We start from the raw sequence: 26,178 nt of genomic DNA, 5'->3' as shown, positions 1-26,178 counted from the left end.
AAGCAACACGCTTGTCCAAATTCCAAACATAAAACTTGAGACATAATAGATAATACACACTTGTCTAAGAGTCTAATATAGCTAAAGTAAGTTCTCTCTAGATGCCATGTCATAGACCAATCAATTCCATATCATAGCTCAATCACTTCCATGTCAACCATCCACTAAAAATAGCCTTGCTATAAATAGAAATAATGCTAAAAATAGATATACTATAAATAACATCTCTTAAATGGTGGAAAATTGTGTAGGAAAATGTGCATGTACACCAACAATAAGTACATCTCCTAGTCGAACAACTAGCACCCCCATTATGTGTACCCAATGAGCTAGTCAACAAACCTACTAGGGTATGAATCTCCTAGGTAAAAGCACCATGCCAACACTCTAACCAAGGTCAAGCATCCACCCAAACTAGAGTGACATGCAACTCATGCATCTCTAATTTAAGCAACATGCTTGTCAAAATTCCAAACATAAAGCTTGAGACATAATAGATAATACACACTTTTCTGGGAGTCTAAAATAGCTAAATTAAGTTCTCTCTAGATGCCATGTCATAGACCAATCAATGCCATATCATAGCTCAATCACTTCCATGTCAACCACCCACTTAAAATAGCCTTGCTATAAATAGCAATAATGTTAAAAATAGATATACTATAAATAACATATCTTAAAAGCTAGAAAAATGTTTAGGAAAATGTGCATGTACACCAACAATAAGTACATCTCTTATTTGAACAACTAGCACCCCCATTATGTGTACCCAATGGGCTAGTCAACAAACCTACCAGGGTATTAGTCTCCTAGGTGAGAGCACCATGCCAACACTAACAAAGTTCAAGCATCCACCCAAACTAAGTCATCCATGTGTCTCCATGAAGCATTACCAAAGGGTTGAGAGACATAGCACTCTCCTAACAAAATGAAAACACTTTTGATGTAATCCCAAAAGCTAACATGTCTTGTGTACCTCTCGACTTCCCAAAAGCTAACATTTGTCTCGTGTAATACTTTGTGTCACATTGACAAGTTGAGATTAAAGCTCTCTACATCTATGGTTTCATACCACCCACATTTGGCATCTTATGTGTGACTTTCTTACGCATTATTGTAACTATAGCAAAGTAACTAGGGTGATGTCATAACATTTTTACATGGTCTCACATTAGGTGAGAAATTGAAGTTAGGGTTTGTGATTCATTTCATGAAATTTCATGTGAAAGATATTCACATATTATGAGGTATATTAGGAAACTATCTATTGGCCTTGGGTGCCTGTGGTAAATGTCATAACTATGCATGAATAATGGTATTTAGAAGAGTGGGTGTGCATAGTAGGAATTTCATAACATTATTGAGGTAGTTGGTGTGCTCTCAAGCTACATCTCTTTCTTGGTATTCGACATTGCAACAAGAAAAAGGTTGTGCTTTCAATCTAAGTATATGGAATATTTTTTAACTAAGCTTAGAATGGATGATTGCAAAATTGGATCCCAACTCTTTGTTACTCCTTGGTGAAAATTAATAATATTACATTCCCTCAAAAGTCTCCTTTGTTTGTCAAAGCCACACCTTTCTACGAATATTGCATAGTTCGGTCATCATCATGCACTTGTATAGTATTTTCAATGACCCTACATTCCCTCCAAGTCTCTTGGCTTGTTTGGGATCTTTTTGTAGAGATAGCTAGTTCTATTGTTATCATGCACTATAAAAGTGTTTTTCGACAAGATTGTGCACAACAATATGGCACAACTCCAATTGGCTATAAAAGGAAGAGACCTTCAATGCATGGGGAGGGGACCTTTTGGAGATTTTGGAGTCTTCTTTACATCTTTTAGACACTTTTGTCAATGAAACATTGTGGATATCCATTGAGCATCAAAGTGGGTGATATCATTACATAATATCATGAAGTCCCTTGATCTCATGGTTCTATAGCCTTGGCATAGTCACAAGCCATTATTAAAGAATTGTTCTCTATTGCGTGAAGACCATGTTACATTTTTGCTACAACAATGTTAATCATTAAGGCAAGGATATCCTTGCTCCTATCGATTGCACTTGTAAGGGCTCGTTTCCCTAGCAATCCCTCCAACCAAATTGCAATAATATGTCTCAATGACAAGGGACTTTGTGACTATGAAAATGCATTGGGATATTTGCTACAAACAACCTCCTTTTGCATTGATTTTTTCCTTATTATTGCTAATATTATTAGAAAATTATCTTTAAATTTCTTTGGTCATTATTTGTTGAAGACTTTCATTGGTGGTTGTGCTTTAAGCTAATTTGTAGAAACATACTTCAATCATAGAATGACCTCTTATTAAATAAACCTTCATCACAATTTGACCAGCCTTTCCTTACAAGAATGGAAAAAACCTTTCATACTATGTTGTCAAAGGATTAAGACCAACAAAATATAAAGGTTATTGTGTTATTTCTTTTGGAAAGCCAAATGTTCTATGATGTTGACTTCTTCCAATTTGCCATTATTGGAAATTAGTTAAACAATATTTGTTGAAACTACAATTTTTTATTTGTGAGATTAATATTTTCAGCATAGAAATGAATTCATCACTCTTGAATAACACTAGTGCAACGAAATTGTGTAACGCTCACACCTAATATCTATGACCACATCATATTTAAAAAAAAATGTAGTTTTCCCCTCTTTTTATTCTAATTATAAGTAGAACATCCATAAAAGAATCATTTCATAAAGCATATACATTAATCTCTTTTTAAATTAAAGAAAGAAATAAAAGAACATATCTACCCGAAATTTAGTTCATCACTTTACATCTTCAATAACTAGCCTAGATCCATTTTAACCTGGATCTATCAATCGTCGAGAGGGATCAAATCTCCCAAGGTGCAAACATCTTTTTTGAGTGCAAAACTTGAGGAAAGTTTTGCACCTCAAAGGATTTGATCCCTCTTGGCACTTGATAGATCCAAGGTTAAGATGAATCTAGTTTGGTTTTAGTAGTGCGTGGTGATACATAATTTGTTGAACATCTAATTATTCTCATCATTTTAAACATGCTAAATATTTATAATATTAATTTGGTCAATTTAATTTTAAATTTGCTTAGTTACCTCAGTTTGTTGAGATGAGAGACTATTAGTAACTTGAATGATGAAAAATGATGAAATAAAAATTTTGAATGTAAAGTGACAATGTAACAATGTTGAATGATAGAAAATGTGAATAATAAGAATGTAGTCAATTACAAACAATCTTCATTGTGATCAATCTCAAATTATTTTCTTATATTGTTCTTATTGTCACACCTATTAGTTTTTTCATCTTTCTTATTAGTATTAGTTCTTATTGGCCACCTTTCTCTCTCTTTCTTCATCCCTCCCTCTCTCACCCCCTCCAACTCCATCTTTCTCTCTCAATTCCTCTATCTCCCTTTCTATCCTACCTCCCTCTGTCTCTCCACCCTCCAACATTGTCATTATATTCCTCCCTCTCTCCTTCTCCCCCCCCCCTTCTCTCTCTCTCTTCCCCTTCATTCCCTATCTCTATTCTCCTTTTCTCTCTATTCCCTCGTCTCATCTCTCCCTCATTCCGTCTTCATCTCTCCCTTGTCACCCCCTCTCTCTCTCCACCTCTATCTCTCAATGTCTTTGTTCTTCCCTTTCTCTTTCCTCCAAATACATGTCTCTCCCTTCCTCTCTCCTTCTCTCTCCCCCTCCTCTCTCTCTTCCTTCCTCTCTCTTCCTCTCTCCCACCTATGTCTCTCTCCCCACTCTATTCCCCACCCCTTTCTCCGTCTCTCTCTTAAATTCGATTTCATTGCACTGTATTTAAGAAAATATCTAAATTAAAAAAAAAAAAAAAAAGAAAAAAAAAAGAAAAAAAAAGAAAGAAAGACGTAATTGGTTGTAAAATATTAAACTTATATTTTGGATCAACCATGTCAAAAAAAATATAATAATAAAAAACTTCAAAGAATCATGCACGATCTTTCCATCATTGTTAGTCACTTTTCTCTCTCTTCGCTTGGATACTTTGTTAAGATGCATCTATCCCGGTTCTAATTTTTAATTCTATTAAAACCTCAATTTAATCTTAATGGGAATATTTTCAGTATTTGTGAGGATGGAGGGATAGAGGGTTTAGATATATCTCAAAAGTAATTATAAATTTTTTTCTTTTAGATTTAATTAAAAAATATCGTAAAATTAAATTAAATAAAAATATTTATAAAATATTTTGATTGTGAAATAAGTTATGGTTTTTGGGCATGTGGTATTGATAAGTCATGGTATGGTATTCTAACATAATTAATAATTAAAAACTTAGATCCATAACATAATAATCAAAAGCTTAAATCCATAACATAATAATCAAAACCATAGATGACCTATGATATTGATAAACCGTGGTATTGGCCCATGGTATTATGATTTTCTTTTCTTTTATAACAAATTAAATTTTATTATTTTTATTACTTAGTTCAAACTAGTTTATTGCACTAATAAATACTACAGAGAACATGGAAGATTGTGTTGTTTTTTCAAGTTATTATTGTTATTATTAGTTATAATATAGGCTACATTAAAAATGTGGACATACAATATTTCATACATTACATTTAATGCCTACACATCTACCTTTTACTAAATTGTAGAGGGTTTCTCAGCAAGAAAAAAACCATTAACAATAAATTAATGTTAAATCTTTCAAAACATAAATTATGAGTGATAAAGCATATACAAGGTGTATATAACTTCTACCCATAGTTTTAACCTCCCAAGAATTGAACATTAACAACAAAGATGAACGCCGATAGTAACAAATCTACGAGAATAGTTTTTGCAAAAAATATTGTAATACAATAAAATAATCTTACACTATCCCATAAAGTCTCCATCCCTCTTTAACAAACTAAATTGGAAATCAATGTTATATGTTAATCTATATAGTTATCAAGGAGGAGAAGAGAATATAAATAGTGTTCAAATTTCTATCGTAAACCAACTTTTACAATATGGACATTGAGATCTAAAACAATATGATCAATGGTCGTGTTAATCTTGAGAGGGATTACAAAGATAGTTGGGTGCTCTTTTTTGAGATATTTGGCAACTAATGGTTAATTTAAGTAAAACCAAGATTATGATCTTCAGTGAGGGAAGACCCTCTTGAACTTATATCTCTTTCTTTTTTAGATTGCCAACCCCTACATATATTTGGGAGTGCAGTTCTCAAGACCGTGTTTCAGTTTGTGATAGGCCTTCCAACCTCATGTTGACAAGAGCTACAAATCCCTAGCCCTTCTAGAGATACAATGCTTTTGTCATCAATTCCAAGACATCTCAACCAAGTTGTATCTCATGGACTCTCTTATCCAACCGGTTTTGTTTATGGCTCAAGTTTGGGGGCCTTATTTGTTGGAGTATAATTGGGCTTCAATCGAGCATCATCAAATGCAAAGTGACAGTCCCTAAACATATCATCTTCATAGAGTTTGTCACACATCCTTTCCCACTTGAGATAAGTGTTCCAATTGGTTTCTTTTATGCATCAAGTTCTGAGATTCATCAATTCAATGAAGGGGCAAGATAGGCACCCGTACTTGGCCATTGTCTCTTCTAGAGCATCATGACAAGATCGATGGTCTGATCGATGGTGTGGTCTATGAGAGTCTCGATTCTTATGGAGTTCATAGGCATTCAAATGGATTGACTCCCTCCTTTAAAATACCCGCTAAATAGCCCAGGCACTTTCTTCCTCGCGAATAGTTCATCAAAGATGACATATATGTAATTTATCCCAACCACTTTGGTTAACCCTCTTTGTGAGATACACCCAAAGATGGTCTTCTATGCTCGACATTTTTTGGAGCCGAGACAAACTCAATTGTGCAACTGTTGGTACACCCTTCACCATTGGATTCATGTTTTTCACATCCCCTTGGCCAATTTAGAGTAGGCTCTCAAGGCTTTGGGTAGAGACCGATCACCATATTGACAAATCAGATAAGATATGTCAAGTCAATCGCTTTCAAGAGGTTGAGGAGCACTTTATTTTTGTTACCCCATTTACTATGAGATATGAGGGAGATTTCATTTCTTATTCAAAGAGGATTCTCCAATTTCTTCAAGTCCCCGGTTCACATATGTTTGATCATTTACATGCAATAGACCTTCCATCTCTATTATTCTATCCAATGACCTCCCAAGCCAGCCTCCACTCAGCGTATCACTTCCTTCTTTACAATGTTCTCTTCTAGTCAAGGCACCTCGAAACAAATGGATAATCACCTAGAGGCTAGGTCCATGTGATAAATATTGATGCGGCCTCTACAGACAGCGCACACTTTAGAGGCCTCTCAACAATATGGCCAGTCCAGGGCTCGCACCACCAGTGAACAGAGATTATCCCGAATCCAGCAATGTGCCTCCTCCAAACAGCGGCACAACATGCCTCCTCCAGACAGCAACGCACCACATCACCCAATGCTTCTTCTAGGCAACACTCTCGATATTTCTCCATCCAACCTTTGTGATGGTTGCTATCTCAGCAAACTACAACACTAGTACAAGGGAACAACAAATTGTTTCTATCTCGGCAAACCACAGTGTTGGTACAGGGGAACAACAAATCATTGTTATCTCAACAAACCACAATGTTGGTACAGTGGAACAATGAATCATTGCTATCTCAGCAAACCACAGTGTTGGTACAAGGGGAACAACAAATCGTTGCTATCTCAGCAAACCATAGTGCTGGTACAGGGGGAAAAACAAATCGTTGCTATCTCAGCAAACCACAGTGCTGGTACAGGGGGAACAACAAAGATATTTTTGGAAAATCATTCGCGTGTTACCAAATAGACCCAACTCTACACAAAACCCAGATGCCAAAATATCAAATTTCATCTCCCTTTGATCAGAAATTGACCCGAAAATTTGATGACGATTTTCCCTTACAAATTTTCTTTCTTTTGTTGACTTGATACAGAATGCTCTGTATTCTCAAATCTGTAATGTAAATGACTCTTTCCAATACACAATCTTGGATGCAAAAGCACTGGATTAGAAGATTAAATGAAATGTGATTCTCCAGTTTCTCATTTAAATGTACATAATAGAGAAAATACAGTGCATGAATTCCTCATTCAACACAACAATTTAAAGATCAAAGCAATTTCAATCTCTAGATATTAATATTATGGTTCACAAACCTCACAAGCACGTATGCAAATAATTGTCTCACACACACAAATTTTGATTTTTTGATAATACAAAAAACTGGTTTACGAAATGTTGTTCAGTTAAATTCAATCTCCCACAGAGAAAAAAACAACGTACCTCTCTCTCAAACCCAAAAACTTACAGCCCCCAAAAATGTTCCTCCTCTCTCTCAAAAAACTAAAAGCAATTGTCCAATAAATGAGTTCATGGATGTGAACCAAATTCCCTAGACCTAACTACCTACTAATTATACAATCATTTCTTTTAACTAGATATTCCTAACTAATCTTAATTGAATATCAAAACTTGTTGCATATAAATTTTAAAATGTTCTAGCCTTGACATATGATCAATCCATCACATTGCTAGGCTCTTGGTCTGACTTTAATAACTTATCCTTTTTATGTGCTTGGCCTAATGCACCTGCATCAGACTCCCCAAGAAAGAAAATTTTATGAGCTCCTGCTCATAAGATCCTCTATAGAATGGTCTGCTTTCTGTAGTGTTGCTTCATCCATCCAAGTAGAATCCTCCATCGGACGGTCTTTCCACTTCAAAAGATATTCCAAGTATTCATTCCTTATGGTCTTCTTGGCAACACGTGCATCCAAAATTTGTTTAGCCTCTAAACTCTTTGCCACAGGAATTTGCTTCAGCCATTGCTGTTCATTTCCTTCATCTTGGTCAAGATTCCCAAAAGCTTGATCTGCATCACCAACTGTGCGGGGATACAAATATGATACATTAAAAATGGGCGAAATGCCAATTCCTGGAGGTAACTCTAGCTCATAAGCATTCACTGAAAACTTGCGGAGGATCTTACAAGGTCCTATCTTCTTCATTTTCAATTTGTTATATTCTCCCCTTGGAAACCTCTCTTTTCTTAGGTGAGCTAGGACCACATCTCCCACTTCAAAGTTTACCTCTTTCCTATGTAAATTTTCTCATTTCTTGTAGTTGTTGCTTGTATCTTGTAATCTTTGTTTTAATTGCTCGTGCAGCTCACTCATGGTTGTTGCAAAATCCTCTCCATCAACACTTCTATTCTGCAGCTTTCCGAAGTCTCTTAGCTCACAAATTCCCCTCGAATGCATGTCGTACATTTTCTTGTGCTCCTATTTGGTGAGTCATTATATGCAAACTAAGTCTGGGCTAGCACATGATCTCATTGCTTTGGTCAATCACCTACTAAACTCCTCAACAAATTACCCAAACTCTTGTTTACAACCTCTGTTTGCCCATCAGACTGTGGATGATAGGCTGAACTAAAATTTAGATCAGTGCCAAGTTTTTTCCACAAGGTCCTCCAGAAATGTCCAGTGAATCTTGTGTCCGTGTTAGAGATTATACTTTTTGGCAAACCATGCAACTGAACAATCTCATCAAAAAACAAATTAGTCACATGGGTAGCATCACTATTTTTGAAACACGGAATGAAATGAGCCATCTTAGTAACTCTATCCACAACTACAAGGATCGAATCATTACCTCGTTGAGTTCTTAGTAAACCCAGAAGAAAGTCCATATTCACTGAATCCCAAGGTTTGTTGGGAATGGGTAATGGCATGTATAGTCCAACATTCTGACTTCTCTCTTTCGCATGCTGACATACCCTGCACTTACTCATGTACCTTTGTATATCTGTCTTCATCTTAGGCCAAAAATAGAAGTGACTCGACTGCCCAAGTGTTTTCTCAACACCAAAGTGTCCAGCAAACCCGCCATTATGCTTTTCTTGGACCAAGTTTTCCCTCAATGAGCAATTGGGAATACATAGCTTATAGTTCTTGAACAAAATCCCATCCTGCAACATAAACTCTTTCCATGCACTATTGTCCCTATTGAATGGATTTTTACACACTGCAAAAGCTTCTTTAAAATTAGCATCAATGTCATACAAGTCCTTCAAAAATTCAAAGCCTAAAATTTTTATTTGACTTTTCTGCATGATTAAGCATCTCCTACTCAAGGCATCGACAACCTTATTTTCCTTCCCACTAATGTGCTTCAAAACAAAAGCGAAATTTTAAAATAACTCCATCCACTTTGCATGTTTATGATTTAACTTATGTTGCTGCATAATGTATTGTAAGGTAGAATTATCCGTGTATAGAACAAACTCGTTAGGCATCAAGTAATGCCTTCAATGCTTCAAAGCTTGAATCACCGCATAAAATTCTTTGTCGTAGGAAGAGTATTTATGTTTTGACTCATTTAACTTCTCGCTGAAATATTCAAGGGGCTTATCTTTTTGGCTCAGTGTAGCTCCAATGGCTATCCCACTAGCATCACATCTCACTTGAAAGGGCTTATTGAAGTCTGGCAATTTCAACACCGACTTCTCAATGATCTTCTTCTTCAATAGTTCAAAACAAAATTATGTTGTTGTTGTCCAATAAAATGGTTGCCTATTTTGCTTGATGGTGTCAATGATAGGTGCACAAATACCACTAAAATCCCTGATAAATTTTCTATAGAAGCTAGTTAAGCCATGAAAACTTCTCACGTCAAAAATGTTCTTAGGTGACAGCCAATTTACAATTGCCTCTATCTTCTCCAGATCCATTTTCTAGCCATCCTTAAAAATGACAAAATCCAAGTATACAAGCTCCCTTTTCATATAAAAAAAACACTTCTTCATGTTAATCAATAGTTTTTCTTGTTGCAATCTCTCTAAAACATACTTCAAATGTCTTAAGTGCTCTTCTTTAGTTTGATTGAAAATTAAAATGTCATCCAAGTAAACAATGACAAACTTACCAATGAACTCCTTCAAGACTTCATTCATCAGCCGCATAAAGGTATTGGGTGCATTTGACAAGCCAAATAGCATGACCATCCACTCATACAAAACTTCATTGGTCTTGAAAGTTGTCTTCCACTCGTTTCCTTCTCTGATCCAAATTTGATGATAACCACTTTTTAGGTCAATCTTTGAGAAGTAAGTTGCTCCACCCAAGCAATCCATCATATCATCCATCCGTGGCAATGGAAACCTGTAATGAATGGTGATCTTGTTGATTGCTCTAGAGTCAGTGCACATTCTCCATTCTCCACCCTTCTTTGGACTTAATACTGTAGGTACGTCACACAGACTCAAACTTTCTCTTATTATTCATCTGTCCAACAATTCTTAGACTTGCTTCTTCACTTCCTCATTCTCTTTGGGTGTCATTTGATATGCAACCTTGTTCGAAAGACTTGCTCCCGGTATCAAGTCTATGTGATGACTGATGCTTCTTTTGGGTGGAAATTCACTTGGCAATTCATCAACTACAATATCATGAAACTCATGCAACAACTCTTGAACTTCAATAGGTAAATCTACAATTTCAACGTGCAGAATTACTACCTTTGGCTTGCAAACCACTGCATATCTTACCTCTTCTTCCACCTGTTGTAGAAATTTCTTTCCATTAAGTAGCAATGCTTTTGGCTGCTTGTTTCAGTTATATCTTCCTCTTTCAATGATACAAGAGTGTGCTTGATGCCATTATTTTTGAACTTATAACAATTGCTCTCTCCATCATGTGTCGCCTTTCTATCAAACTGCCATGGGCGACCCAAAAGAATGTGACAAGCATCCATTGGCATTACGTCACGAAGCACCTTGTCTTTATACCCGCCTATCTGAAACTCAACTTCACTTTGTTCATGCACCAACAATTGGTGTCCTTTTTGCAACCACGATACCTTATAAGGTGTGGGGTGATTAATCTTTTTCAATCCCAATTTTTCCACCATTTCTTGGGAAACTAGATTGTCCGTACTTCCGTTGTCAATCACCAATTTGCAGCATTTGCCTTTTGCCTTACACATTGTCTTGAATAAGGATTTCCTTTGGACTGGTTCAACAGTCTCCTTTGCTAGTTTTAACAGGACTTTGTGCATCATCAACACCTCTCCAGTCTCTGGCACATTCTCTACCTCAGGTACTTGTGCCTCTACTGCTTCAGTTTGAGCTATGTATGCACCTCATTGTCCTGTATTGTCATTCTCAGGACATTCAAAAGATCAGTGACCCAATTTGTTACATTTGTAACACCAGTAGACAGTCTCTCTGCCTCTTCCTCTACCTCTACCTCTCTGGTAAGGTCTTCCTCCTCTACTGCCACCTTCTTTCTCTCACTGCCCTTACTAATTTGAGTTGCCTTCATCATTCTTTTGCACAAGAAACTTCCCTCTTCCATATGTCCGTCCTTTCTGTTTATAGAAACCATGTCCGTTGCCAGAGCTTTGCTTCCTAACTATCTTTTCTTCTTCCTTCAAGGCACACTGGTATGCTTCCTCTATTGTCCTTGGAGAAAGTATGTTGATTTCATCTTGTACATCTAACCTCAAACCATTGATATACCTTGTTGTCTTCTCCGGGGTATCTTCTACATAGTCTGCTCTCTAATTCACCTTGTAAGACTCTTCGATGTAGTCCCTCATTGTCATTATCTTTTGTTTAAGATTTTGCATCTGTTTATAAAGAGTTCGTTGGTAATCCTTTGACAAGAACTTACTCTTCATCTTTGCCACCATTCTATCCCATCTCTTGATCAATGGTTTGTCCTTCTTCCTTCTTTCAGCCTATACATTGTCCCACCATAGTGCAGCATGGCTTTTCAACCTTGTCACGACAAACTTGACTCTCTTATCCTCGTCAATTTATTTGTACTCAAAATACTTGTCCATCTCACTATCTCATTGATCCAATCTAGTAGATTCTCATTTTCAAACTGTCATCATAAATAGAGATTTCAGGGTTTGGCCTTGAACTTGAGCCCAATAGTGCTCTCAAAAACTTAATCTCAACAGGTGCTGCTCCTTCTTCTTCATGTTCCTCTTCGGCCTCACTAGCGTCCCCACCTTCAGGGTCTCGTTGTCTCCCTACTTCCATGGCTTATAACCTAACTTGTAGTCTCCTTATCTCTTCCCAGAGTTCTGCATCCGTGACCTCGTGCCCTTCTTGCTCGCCTATTCATCTCTCTATATTGTAGAGACCAACAACGTTAAGGCACTGATACCACAAATTGATCGTTGTTATCTCAGCAAACCACAGCGCTAGTACAAGGGAACAACAAATCATAGCTATCTCGGCAAACCACAATGCTGGTACAAGGGGAAGGGGAACAACAAATCGTTGCTATCTCGGCAAACCACAATGCTGGTATAAGGGGAGGGGGAACAACAAATCGTTGCTATCTCGGCAAACCACAATGTTGATACAAGGGGAACAATAAATTGTTGCTATATCAACAAACCATAGTGCTGGTACAAAGGCAAATCGTTGCTATCTCAACAAACTAAAATGCTGGTACAAGGGGAACGACAAATCGTTGTTATCTCAACAACCCACAGTGCTGGTACAGGGGGAACGACAAATTGTTGTTATCTCAACAAACCACAGTGCTGGTACAGGGGGGACAACAAATCATTTCTATCTCAGTAAACCACAGTGCTGGTATAGGGGGAACAACAAATTGCTTTTCCCAGCCACACAGCCTGTACAAAACACAGTTTAAAGATCCCTTCTTAACTCCCTGTAATATTCCTAATTAGCCATGGCTAATTGGAATATTCGATTTTGCTCAATTTTGCCTTGTATAGCTGTTTATAAATAAAAAGGTGAGGAGAGGGGGACATACTCACTTCATGAATAAAGACACTCCCTAGTAGCACAACGTTGTAACTTAAAGGGTGAGCCAAGGGGGGGCCAAAGAACCACGTAGAGGAGGGGCCCACGTAGACACATGGAGTGACTGCGCAGATGGTGAGAAACACGTGGCAAGAGGAAAGCTATGTTGGAGGAGGTGAGCCTTGGGATTGAGAGAGGCCAATGCTATAAAGGAGAGAGGAGCCTCCTCATTTTGGCATTCGATTATGTGCATTTGAGCTGGTCACTTCGACTTAGAGCACACTCGCTGTTTAGCTAGTCTACAACACTGTTTAGTGCATTGAGTGTCTCTGTTCGGAGATCTCACCCTTAGCCCTGGGGGACTTCGAGTGCTTGCTCGGGCAAGGTATTTCCATCAGTATTTTTGCAGTAGTTTCATCAGCATTTTGGCAGGAGGATTGAGCATCTTGGATGACTGCGCAGTCTTGAGAGGGATGACGCAGTTCTTTCTGGGAGCAGTTCTGAATTGAGGGTTTTCAGGGGAATTTGTGCTGGGAGGTTGAGTAGGGGATCAACCCTTGTATATTGGAGGATTTTCACTGAGTTCCAGGCAGATTTGTGGTGGGTTTATTTCAATGGCAGCGCAGAGCCTTGAGGGATTGTGTGGGTCCTCAAGGGGGCGATTTTCGGGGGTCGACCATTTCAGAAAAGCTTTCTGGGTTTTTCTGGGTTTCTTGAGTAGAGTCCGATTCCATAGTTTTAGCATTTTATGAGGAAGGGAACAACCCCAAATCCTCACTTGATTTCCAGTAGCAGCAACAGCATGACAGTTCTCCAGCAGCTTGGACGCAGTTCATAGAGAGGCCATTCCTTTGCTATTCTGGGTGTATTTCTTCACTTGCCTTGTGCAAGTCGAGATGCCATCTTTCTGATCACCTCCTGTACTCATTCTATTACTCAGTATAATAAAATGGCTTAGCATTTCTCTATGCATTTCTTGAGTATCTGCTTATGGTTATATTGCTATATGTTGCACCATTGTTATTTTTATCTCTTTGAGCTTCCCGACTACTATACCACTTGTGTGTGTTTCTCCTATACTCTTAGACAGAGTTTGGAAAGGGCTAGGTAGCCTCCACATCTCGTCCTCTTTTCAGAGGCAACATATCTGGTAAATGCCCTCCCAGTGCATCTCTGGTTGGAGTTTGCTTGTGTTTGAGGAATATTCCTGATAAGGGATATTACACTCCCCAACCAAAGATCTTTTTGGAAAATCGTTCACATGTTACCAAATAGACCCTGCTTTGCACAAAACCCAGATGTCAAAATTTCGAATTTCGTCTTCCTTTGATCAGAAATTGACCCGCAAATATGTGACAGTTTGCCCTTACGAATTTTCTTTCTTCTGTTGGCTTGATACAAAGTGCTTTGTATTCTCGAATTTGTAATGTTAATGACTATTTCCAATACACAATCTTGGATGCACTGGATTAAAAGATTCACTGAAATGTGACTCTCCAGGTTCTCATTTAAATGTAAGTAACAAAGAAAATACAGTGCATGAATTCTTCATTCAACACAGCAATTTAAAGACCAAATCAATTTCAAACTCCAGATATTAATATTATGGTTCACAAACCTCACAAGCATGTATGTAAATAACTATCTCACACACACTTACAAATTTCGATTTGCTGATTAAAAAAACAGAAATGATGTTCAGTGAACTTCAATCTCCCACGGAGAAAAAAAAAAAAAAAACAACGTATCTCTCTCAAACCCAAAAACTTCCAGCTCTCAAAAATATTCCTCCTCTCTCAAAAAAGTAAAAGCAACTATCCAATAAATGAGTTCATGGATGTGAACCAATTTCCCTTAGCCCTAACTACCTACTAACTATAAAATCATTTCTTTTAACTAGATATTCATAACCAGGGAAAATTTTAAGAACCACCCTAAATTTATATGTATAATAAATGGGCGAATCCCCATGATACATAGGAAAAATGGGAGGCAATTTTATCACTAATATAATATGTATATATATATATATATATATATATATGGCAAATCTCTCACCAGATTATATTATCTTGTAAAGTCATGGCAAATCTTTCACTGAATTATAAAAGCTTGTAAGATCATGGAAAATCTTTCACTGAATAATAAAATATTGTGAAGTCTTGGCGAATGTTTTGTTAAAGTATGAAACCATATATGATAATAATAAAACATATTCATTAAACTGTAATATACTAACATACATGTTCGGAAAAAAGAAACATAATTTTCACTTCCTACAAACAATGTTGCAAGTTTTAGTGGCCATGTTTGTCATGGTAGGAGAGATTAATGTTTTCTCTACCACTTTTTTCAAGCTACCACTTTTGCCAAGCTATCAAATTTCTTTCTTATTCCAGCCCCAACTATATAATATAATGAAGTAGTAGGTATCCCAAAGGCTTGAAGGGGATCTAATGGAAAGAAGTGACTGTTGTCAAAAGCCTTCCAATCAATATATAAATATATAAATGTAGATTTATTATTATTTTAATTGGAAATCTTCAATTAAATAATAAAATTTAATTACGTCTCTCCCAATCTAAATTTCTTATTAGCATAATTCACTACCTTCATACCATTTTTAAGAGCGTTGTAACATGTGGATTAATTTCCTTTTTGGTGCACAATCTCCGCCTTTTAGGACAATATGGTGCAGTGACCCAACCCCTACAGATCATTACGACAAACTAAGAATAGCAGAGAAGATGAAAGGTTGTACAAACCAGCATATTTTTCAAACAACTAATCCAAGATCAGTACCTTAACTTTTTCATGAAGATATCATATTGAGAATGTTTGAAAAATGGTGGGAAATATGGGCAATGACTATCTCTCTTCTGCGAGGGTGATGCGGAAAGAGTTAAGATTTCATTGTTTTGAATTTTTTTGTTTGTTAAATTAGATTAACCAATATTAATGGAGATATGGTATTTTTTACTAAATTTTGTGAAGTGACTAAATGTAGTTTTAACCATTCACCTTAAGATTTTTTTTTATAATATAATTTCCTAAGTCTATTTAATATCTTCATTATCATAAAAACCAACCTATATCCATCTTAACTCCACATCTACCACTCTTAGAGGGATGAAATCTATTTATCCTACCCGAAATTAAGATGGATCTAAGCTGATAGAATTTCCCCTTTAAATAGTCTATGCTCACATGAATACCATGGTATTACCATGGTTCAATACCATAGGCTATCATAAACCTGCAGCTTGAAAACTACTATTAGTAATTTATAAAGATTAATAATATTTATAATTGATTTTTTTTTTTAACCAATTTAAAATGTTTAAGTGACATTAAATTACAAGATCCATTTTTACTTTTGATATACCAAGCCCCGAGAGGGATCAAATATTTTTTTCACTCTATGTTAGTTTGCATATCAGGATATTTGATCTAGAGTTCTGTGCTAGTTTAATTCCCCCCTTTAAATAGGTTGCATTCCATGTGAATACCATGGGTCAATACCTTGTGCCATCTTTATTTTTATTAATACTAATATTAGGGTTAGCAATGTTTTTTTGCATGGTATTAATAATAATTTGGCCCATAGACTTCACCTAAATATAACACATTTTTTGAGTGTTCCTAAATATAAGGTGGTTTATGGAGTAAATATAAAAAATGTTTTATTTATTTACCATACCTCTCATTTATTTATATTTTTATTAATTTACCATACATTTTTATAAATATGGTATTTGGCCCATAGGATTAAATTAAATAAAACCTCTTTTTTGAGCTTTCTTAAATAGAAAGAGGGTTATGGACTAAATGTAGAAAGAGGTTTTATTTATTTACCATACCTATAGTTTATTTATATTTAGATTTATTTACCATACCTTTGAAGTATAAAAAGAGGTTTTATTTATTTACCCTACCTCCACTTTAAATAGAAAGAGGGTTATGGACTAAATATAGAAAGAGGTTTTATTTATTTACCATACCTATAGTTTATTTATATTTATATTTATTTACCATACCTTTGAAGTATAAAAAGAGGTTTTATTTATTTACCATACCTCCACTTTACACGCTTGCGTGTTCATAAATATAAGGTGACATATGGAGTAAACATAAAAAAATGTTTTATTTATTTACCATACCTCTCGTTTATTTATATTTTTATTAATTTACCATACCTCTTTTATAAATATGGTATTTGGCCCATAGGATTCACTTAAATGAAACCTCAAATATGGTATTTGGCCTATAGGATTCACTTAATTGAAACCTGGTTTTTGAGTCTTCTTAAATAGAAAGAGGGTTATGGACTAAATATAAAAAGAGATTTTATTTATTTACCATACTCTAGTTTATTTGTATTTTTATTTATTTACCATACCTTTGGAGTAAGTATAAAAAGAGTTTTTATTTATTTACCATACCTCCATTGTATTTATATTTATATTTATAACTATCATAAATACATTTTCTTGAAAATGAGGGCGAATGGAAGATTGTAACTCCTAATTTCAAGGGCTAAATTTACTTTTTTTATCCTCTCCTTAAAATAAGGCGAGTTAACCTCCATACCTAATTTTTTTGTAAAATAAATTTGAGGCGATTTGTAACAATGTACTATGATACAAAATATTCGCCCAATAAAAATATAAAACCCCTTAATTTAGCCCAAGGGCGAAAATTCGCCCCTAAAATTTTCCATGTTCTTAGCTAATCTTACCTGAATATCAGAACTTTTCACAAATAAACTTTAAAATGTTCTACTCTTGACATGTGATCAATCCATCACATTATTAAGCTCTTGGTCAGACTTCAATAACTTATCATTTTTATGTGCTCGACCTAATGCACCTGCATCACTTTGAGGTTGGAAAAAAAGATCCAAATCCAACCAACTGAAACACCTTACCTATTGCTTTTTTCCTTTGTCCATATTCTAGAACCACATATATATATATATATATATATTTTTTTTTTTTTTTTTTTTTCCATATCCTGAAACTACCTATATTGGAACCACCTATATTGTATGTACCTCTTTCATAGTGAAAAGCTACTAACCAAGGAAATTGTTTCCATGTGATTTAGATTAGATTTACATTTTTGCTTTCTACACTATTTTTATAAAAGCCACTTCAATACTCCCACTATGTGTTGACATCATTGTACCAAACAATCCCATTGACATATTTTAGTGGTCACTTGTTGAACATTAATTATATTATTTATCTCCATTAATTTCTTAATTTCACCAGAATGATCAATTGGGCACTGCAGAGGGTCGATAAGGCCAACAGGGACGTCCTGCCCTCTTTTTGTTAAGATCTTGAAAAGTATTCCCTGAGATGTCCACCTTTTGTTGTTGGAATATCATCGGTTTACTAAAGAGAACCTTAAATTAATATCTCTATTGTTACACCCCGAACATTAATTTTAGTGAAAGACCATAAGAGAATGTACAAAAATTGAAAAAGGTATTTTAATTCCATATAGCAAGATGAGACATCATCATCCAAAATACATTATTTTAGACCTCATGAAAGAAGGGCAACTTTGCAATTAAAAACGAATATTCTAAGACGCATTCAAAAGATGCATGCAAAATGGTTTCTTACGTAAAAATGGATTAGACACATCGGGACCACAATTCATCTTAAAGAATGCACCCCAAACACAAATACCACAAGAAAGTCGCTGTTGGTTTTTTTAACGGTTGGAGGTTCTGCTCTGTCTATTTAACTTGCTAAGCTGGATCTGTTTCTTCAACTTGTCCTGACGATGAACCACACTGGTTGGTTCGAAACGCGTCAACAAATGATGTTTCATGTGATCTTCGCCGAAAAATCTTTTGTAAACTTGATATAGATCACAGAAGCCTAAACTCTACTAAAAAAATCTTTGTTGAATTCATGTATTCTAGATACCATCCACATCCTGTGCTGAATCTTCGAAATCCTGGTAGCTACTTCTATATACAGAAGTTAGATATCTAAAAAACACATTAATGCTTTGAAACAGAAATGACAAGTGTTGTGGCCAAGTTCTAGAAAACTGGTCCAGAATTAGATATCACCTTCCACGGTGGTGGCAAAAATTAACCCAGTTAGTAAATTCGGGCATCGACCAAAGGCATGGAGTTGCCATTTACATCCAATAGGAAAGTAGCATTTTCAAGTTCTGCTATTCATAAAAATTCAATAGCCCAATTACAAAACCCAGCACTACCATACCCAGTATGTGAAGTGAAAGTATTAATATTCATTATAAAAAATTCTGAATATCAGCAATCCATTCCATTAATGAACCGTGTGCAAATAGAAAATAGAAAATACAGATCTTAGAATTTTTGTAAAACCAAAAAACCACACTAAATGTCCAGCACTATAAAACTTTACCCAGAAAAATAAAAAATAAAAAATTAGTTATGAACACCAACCAACAAGACCATTTAGAAGTGCACAAGAAAAGTATTAAATGAAATGCCCTGTACCCTGTTAAATTAATTGGCTCGTTTAATTACAATCTTAATAAATGAACAGTACTCAATAAAAAATTAGTGAATGCTAAAATTCTGAAGTCCATCCTTTTCTGTAACAGGCAACCCAAAAATTCAAGAGCCTTGTCACTTTTTCTCACTTTCAGGAAGGTAAAAGCTTTTTGAATAGGCCACACTTCCTGTGGTGTGCAGTCTATTGCACATATAGGGAGTTACATTTGAAAACTAACATCTATCATTTGCTTGAATGATGTAAATGTTACAGTAAAGATACAGATCATGATACATATATCTCTCCACGGGCAGATATTGAAAAGGACTCGAGATCCCTGTTGCTCTTCCTATACACTAAATGACAATTATGCAAGCCTTTGGAAGGGAGACCATATTGCACATCTCAAATATCTCTAGTCAGTATATAGAAACTCGTAACATTCCTGGCTGTGGTTCAGTGTAATCAAGATGTTCGTCCTCTAATAGGTACCTTTCAACAGCAGCAGGCCACCTTGCTGGTGTACGAGATCCCTTTGTATGGTGTCCTGTCCCAACACAAATTAAAACCTGTTGCCGCTGACCAATAGACCTTGCTTTATTACGGAGACCAGCAAGTTCATTCTTTAATACATGTATGGCTTCATTCACATGGAGACCATGAAGATCAATCAATCTATCCTCTCCTTGAATGAGGTTTGGAATGAGTAGTTCCTACATTCCTGCAAAGGAACAAAACTCTAAATACAATGTGGCCAGAAAAACCCAACTAGATCCAAACCTCTGATGATAAATTGCTTCTCCGGCTTTACGATGGGCAGCTTTCATTAGCCCATTTTGCCACTGCCCTTTTGCACTCAAGTCCTTTGCAAGAGCCTTATTACCTGACACGTAAGCTTGCCGAGCCTGTTTCACAGTCATCGATCAGTCAGCTAATTCACTGAAGATGAGATATAAGCAACTTGGGTTTGGACTTATTTAGCAATGCATTGTTCTAGCCAGGAAAGAAATATGGAAAGCAAATACCTAACTACCACAACCTCATTTATGTCCGATTACAGTTCCAAGTGAATTATTTTTTCAACAGAGAGGTTCCATTATAAATAATCATCGATGTTAAATCTGCACTCCCTAGTATGTATGAAACTAGTGATCTCAAAAAGAAGTGATACGGACAAGTTGACATTGGCGTTAACTTATAAGAGTCAACATTTGAGTAGTCTACAATATTATCGAGTATTCTAGGTGCCGATAAGAATGAACTTTTCCAGATTGTGGTAATTGATGCGATTAGCATTTGCAAAGGAATAGAGTTCCTCACATATAAAAAGGTAGGAATTATCTACAGTAGCTGAGGCTTTAAACCGCAATGTAACCATTCCTTGCTACAGAAGATGATCATAATAAATAGTAAATAACTGTAAAATGTAAGAAAATTGGAGAAAAATGCAACAGCAGTGGCCAGTCACACAATGGAGTCCAATACCTGTTCAAAATATGCATTTCGAACACGGTCGTGATCCCGAGCTTCTTCTCTCAGGTTTGAATACATACTCGCTGTTACCACAACATGAAGCCACAAGAAACAGTATATATACATCAGGTGAAAATACTAGATAAAACATCAAAGCCCGAGTATTACCTACATAACCATGTTTGAAAAAAGATAAAGACTAAAGACACAAGGATAATGCCAAAAAAGAATTACCTACTGCTTCTCCAGTTTCAAGCCAAAGTTGTTGATTCTGGCGAGTACTAGTATAGTTCCGTAGTCTGTCTCCATTGATCACTGTACTATTCACTGCAGAGGAACCTGATGAAACTTGAGCATTTCTACTAGACCCAAGATTTATATCCACAGGACCATTTTTCTAGTATTTCCACTGACCAGAATCAGATGCACTTTTCCTGACAACTGTAGCAAAGTCAGCGGCCGATCTAGAACCACCAAGATTACTACGTCCACCAAAGAAAAGCTTATCTGCCTCCTCCCTCCTAAGTGTGTTCACTGCTTGTTGGACTTCACTGTCTGTATATTGTGACAGGCCATTTAACATTTCTGAACTCAATGCAGGAAAATCCATGCTAGTAAGGTTTGGAGCAGACGGTGTCCTTGTATGAAAGGACTGCTGTGAGCCAGCATCATCTTGAAGCTGCAATCAGAAAGGGGTTAACAGTATCATGCCAATTAAGATTGATCTTATCAAATCAATGTGTGAGCCAATTAGGCCACTCAAAATTGTTTGTAATACATAAAAATACTGTCAAAAATAGATAATAATAAAAAAAGTGCCAATTCTCAATAAAATCATATACAGCAACAATACACGTAAGAATATAGAAATAGAGGCAAGATGGGAGATAATTTTATTCATAGTAAAAGGGCATCAGACAATCCACCCACACGACAATCTTGAAAATACACGTAAGAATATAGAAATAGAGGCAAGATGGGAGATAATTTTATTCATAGTAAAAGGGCATCAGACAATCCACCCACACGACAATCTTGAAAGCAAAATCAATTGGAAATATAATTGATATGAAAGCATTTAATGAAAAACACTTTTATAATTGACAATATCATGTATGCCAGTACCTCAAGTTGAGTTAGCATCTCCATTGTCAAGCTTAAATCACCTCCATTTGCATAGTATATGTCTGCCAGACTCTCAGCTGCAAAACCTGGGAATTCTGTAGCAAGAAGCTCCACAGGATTGATATCACCATTGTCTGAAAGTGCTTGTTCTCCTACCAATTCATTCAAAAACCCAACATCACATTCATAAGCACTGAAATATCCATCTCTGTTTTTCACCAGCTGCTGATCATGACCCATAATATGCTGCTCCCATCCACTAGAAGCAGATAGAGGTGCCATTCCACTACCAGATCTTCCTTCCACATGCTGAGGAAATGCATATTTAGACTTGCCATTGGTAAAACTGACATCAACACTTTGACACATCTTGTCAAAAGCTAGTTGGCCACTTTCCATTACACCCTCAGACTTGGAAGCACGTGGATAATCATGACCAGTCAAACTTCCTGATAAAAAACCCTCAGACTCTTGCAAAGCATCCTGTCCAAAATCTGGTGTAATGTCGTCAGGAAGCCTGAAACGCCAGTATTGCCTCGTCTCATCATCGGAGGTGCTACAGGTTGCTGACTCGGTTCTATTTAAGACAGCTTTACCACAGCTCTCTGTAGCTTCTAACTTGAATATATCTGTGTTGTTTGCACTGCCAGGTGCAGCTCTAAGTGCTGAGGGAACAAATTCTGCTGCATTTGGTTTTAAAGAGGACTGCTTAGTAGCTGACACTCCTTTTATGGATGAGTTCATCTTTTGTTGTAAGATAGAGACGGGTGAGAATGGAGCACATGGAGAGCCTCCTTGCATGAAAATTATTATGACCCAGTCTTTGCTTCGAAAATAAGCGATGAGAATTCAGTCCAGTTCTGACAGATAACTGAGAGATATCAATAGTAGGTAGCAAAAGCTAGCTCAGAAGGAACAAAAAATTTAGTCAGATAAATGTTTTGATCAACAGTTCATCTAAAACTCTGAATAGATGCTAAGTGTAATACAAGTCAGAAAAGGAAAATATTTCCAACAAGTTGGCTCACATTCAAAACTCAGAAGGGGACAAAACAAATAGCTCCTTGAGTACAAATTACAGTTCACTTCAAGATGAAAAAGGTCCTAAGTGTAGCTCACAACCAAACTCAAAGAAAATAAGCACTCATTGAAAATTGATAACAGAGATTTCTACCAGACAAGACATCCACACAACCTACATATGACATATCCTGTCTTTATATCAATTGCCAACTCATCAAGAATGCCCAAGTTAAATACATTCGTAGTTCTGGACATACCAGAATTGCACTCCCACTAACAATAAGGTGAGCATCAGATATAGAGAATACATTTGACTGCAGCAGGTATAGCCATAGCAAAATAATACAGCCAGATTGTATCTTCTTAATTCTGAGTTGTGACATGGTCAAACATTGATATCAGAATTTTATATTTAAAAAAACCGTTGTGGAAAATAATTGCAAAATATAGATGAGGAAGTTTACAAATACTATAAATAGCAGTAGTGACAGACCACAACACAAAATTAAACCTTTACAAATGGCAATTTACAACATAGAAACAATCCAAAGTGACCAAAACAATCATTATGAAAAGGGAACAGGAACATCCCAAATCTGAAGAAATAGAAGTATATAAAAAAATAGTGACACGAGGACTTAGGAGCAAAACATGGTCTTTCTGAAAATGCATTATATGATAAATATGACCCATATATGATACATAATAAAATATAAGTTAGTGATTGGTCAGCCCAGATGATTAGCTGTGGATAGAATATGGTAACAAATCGTACTTCCTCTACATAAGCCTCTCAGAACGGAAAATATATCGTATGATTTAAAGGATAAAAACTTCCTCCGCCGACGTCTATCACGCTATCCCAAACACATTTGACTAGCTAATGATGCATTTTAGTTCTCTTACTCTTCGCTAATCACATTCATTTTATTTTCTCCACATTCAACATTGTTTTGACAACCACATTGGATAGCACATAAAAGTGGGGGTGAGAGGGATGCGAACGACCTCCATGGCTTTGTTTTAGTCCACCATTTTGCATCAGCAGAAATCAGAAGAAATGAGATGGAACTTCTCCAATCCCACTCTAAACTGCACAGTATCAATTACAAAGCATAGAAGAAACTCCGAGGTAGAAGAATGAATCATAAAGGATGTGTGATATTAGGGGCTATGGCTTATAAATTGAGCAAACAGCAGAGATGCATTCAAAAACAAATGAGAACAGCACTAAGGGACCAGTGTAAATTGATAGTGCCAATGAAATATTTGATGTTTGACAACTTTGGGAATGCAATGAAAGCCAATGGATGTTTGTCTAAAAAAAGATATTTTACACGCAAGCAAAAGGAAAGGCAAAAAAGGGGAATTGCTTGAAGAGAATTATAATTGACCTCAAGCATTAACTATGTGTAAAATCCTGAAAAGACAATTGAATAATTTAACTTAAAATATGTCCCCATAGCCTATCAAGGTGCAATAATAGTAATTGATATGATATCTTGGAGTTTTAACTAATCTCAACTATCGAGCAAAACTGTTTCATTGATTGAGCATAAATGTACAGCCCCACAGTATCATACTGGGTTGCTACTGCTTACAAAGCCACTCCTAGTTTCCTCAATCTCTTGTTTGTTCCCACAAGTAAAAGTCATCAATGAAAACATGTTGATGATCTAGATTGACAGCCTATATCTACTTAAGGAAGATCAATGGCTACAAGGTAAGAGTATATTTCAAAAACTGAGTTTGTTTTACAATTTTCTCTTTTTAAATCACACTTATGCTAAAAATACACATTAATTATTATTAACAAGTCAAACCTTAAAGCTACAGCCTAGAATAGATTAGAAGTCTGGATTTTAAAATGCTAGTTAATGGAGAATTCCAAAAATATGAAGTGCATTCAATTATATTAAATGATTATACACGTCAACAACATTTTTAGGCTATTTGTGGTGAATATGGCACCAGATGATGTTTCTTAACCTCAATTTGTCCCATGTTTCTTAACCTCAATTTGTCCCATGATGCAACTATTTTAAGCTTTCAAAACATAATTCAAACTAATTTGTCAGACCTTTGAGAACTGTCTCAACCTTAAACTATCTGTCCAGCACCCTACGTCTGATTGCAACTCAAATGTAGCTGGACCAATCAGAACACTTTAACTGAAATTTCAAGGATGAAACAGAAACAACCAAAGAAAGCATGAATAAGCTTGCAACTTTTAAGTCGAATGTATTTCTTAATAATATGCTTTATTTTATTATTAACAAAGTCACTTACTTCATCAAATATACCCTTTTGGGGTATGATGGTTATTACTCATAGGGAACCAGCAAAATAGAACAAACCTCATAAGCCCAATAACTTATAAAACATTAAAAGGGAAAGTGTTTCAAAGAACACAACAGATTTATCTCAAACAATTCAGACCCTAGTTTTCACTCAAACACTAGTCTAGGGAACAGATTTTATTTTCGCTAATCACATTCATTTTATTTTCTCCACACTCAACATTGTTTTGACAGCCACATTGGATAGCACATAGGGGGGGATGGGAACGACCTCCATGGCTTTGTTTTAGTCTACCATTTTGCATCAGCAGAAATCAGAAGAAATGAAATGGAACTTCTCCAATCCCACTCTAAACTGCACAATATCAATTACAAAGCATAGAAGAAACTCCGAGGTAGAAGAATGAATCATAAAGGATGTGTGATATTTGGGGCTATGGCTTATAAATTGAGCAAACAGCAGAGATGCATTCAAAAACAAATGAGAACAGCACTAAGGGACCAGTGTAAATTGATAGTGCCAATGAAATATTTGATGTCTGACAACTTTGGGAATGCAATGAAAGCCAATGGATGTTTGTCTAAAAGAAAGATATTTTACACGCAAGCAAAAGGAAAGGCTAAAAAGGGGAATTGCTTGAAGAGAATTATAATTGACCTTTGAGAACTGTCTCAACCTTAAACTATCTGTCCAGCACCCTACGTCTGATTGCAACTCAAATGTAGCTGGACCAATCAGAACACTTTAACTGAAATTTCAAGGATGAAACAGAAACAACCAAAGAAAGCATGAATAAGCTTGCAACTTTTAAGTCGAATGTATTTCTTAATAATATGCTTTATTTTATTATTAACAAAGTCACTTACTTCATCAAATATACCCTTTTGGGGTATAATGGTTATT

General features: G+C 35.9%; 1 pseudogene across 1 annotated transcript; it reads right to left on the bottom strand.

The window, feature by feature from the left end:
* Positions 1–19,376: 19,376 nt before the first annotated feature.
* LOC149254462 (polyadenylate-binding protein-interacting protein 7-like) lies at positions 19,377–22,809 on the bottom strand (annotated as a pseudogene). Its single transcript, XR_016266297.1, has 4 exons — positions 21,952–22,809; positions 21,061–21,505; positions 20,839–20,909; positions 19,377–20,258 (listed from the first exon to the last, which is right to left on the bottom strand). The product of XR_016266297.1 is annotated as a polyadenylate-binding protein-interacting protein 7-like (transcript).
* Positions 22,810–26,178: the final 3,369 nt, after the last annotated feature.

This window comes from Pinus tabuliformis, chromosome 7, assembly GCF_031772625.1.
Source record: "Pinus tabuliformis cultivar Carrire ecotype Pingquan chromosome 7, CPIR1, whole genome shotgun sequence".
Taxonomy (NCBI): Eukaryota; Viridiplantae; Streptophyta; class Pinopsida; order Pinales; family Pinaceae; genus Pinus; species Pinus tabuliformis.
Note: the sequence above shows the minus strand (reverse complement) of the source record. Positions and strands in the feature narration are given on the sequence as shown.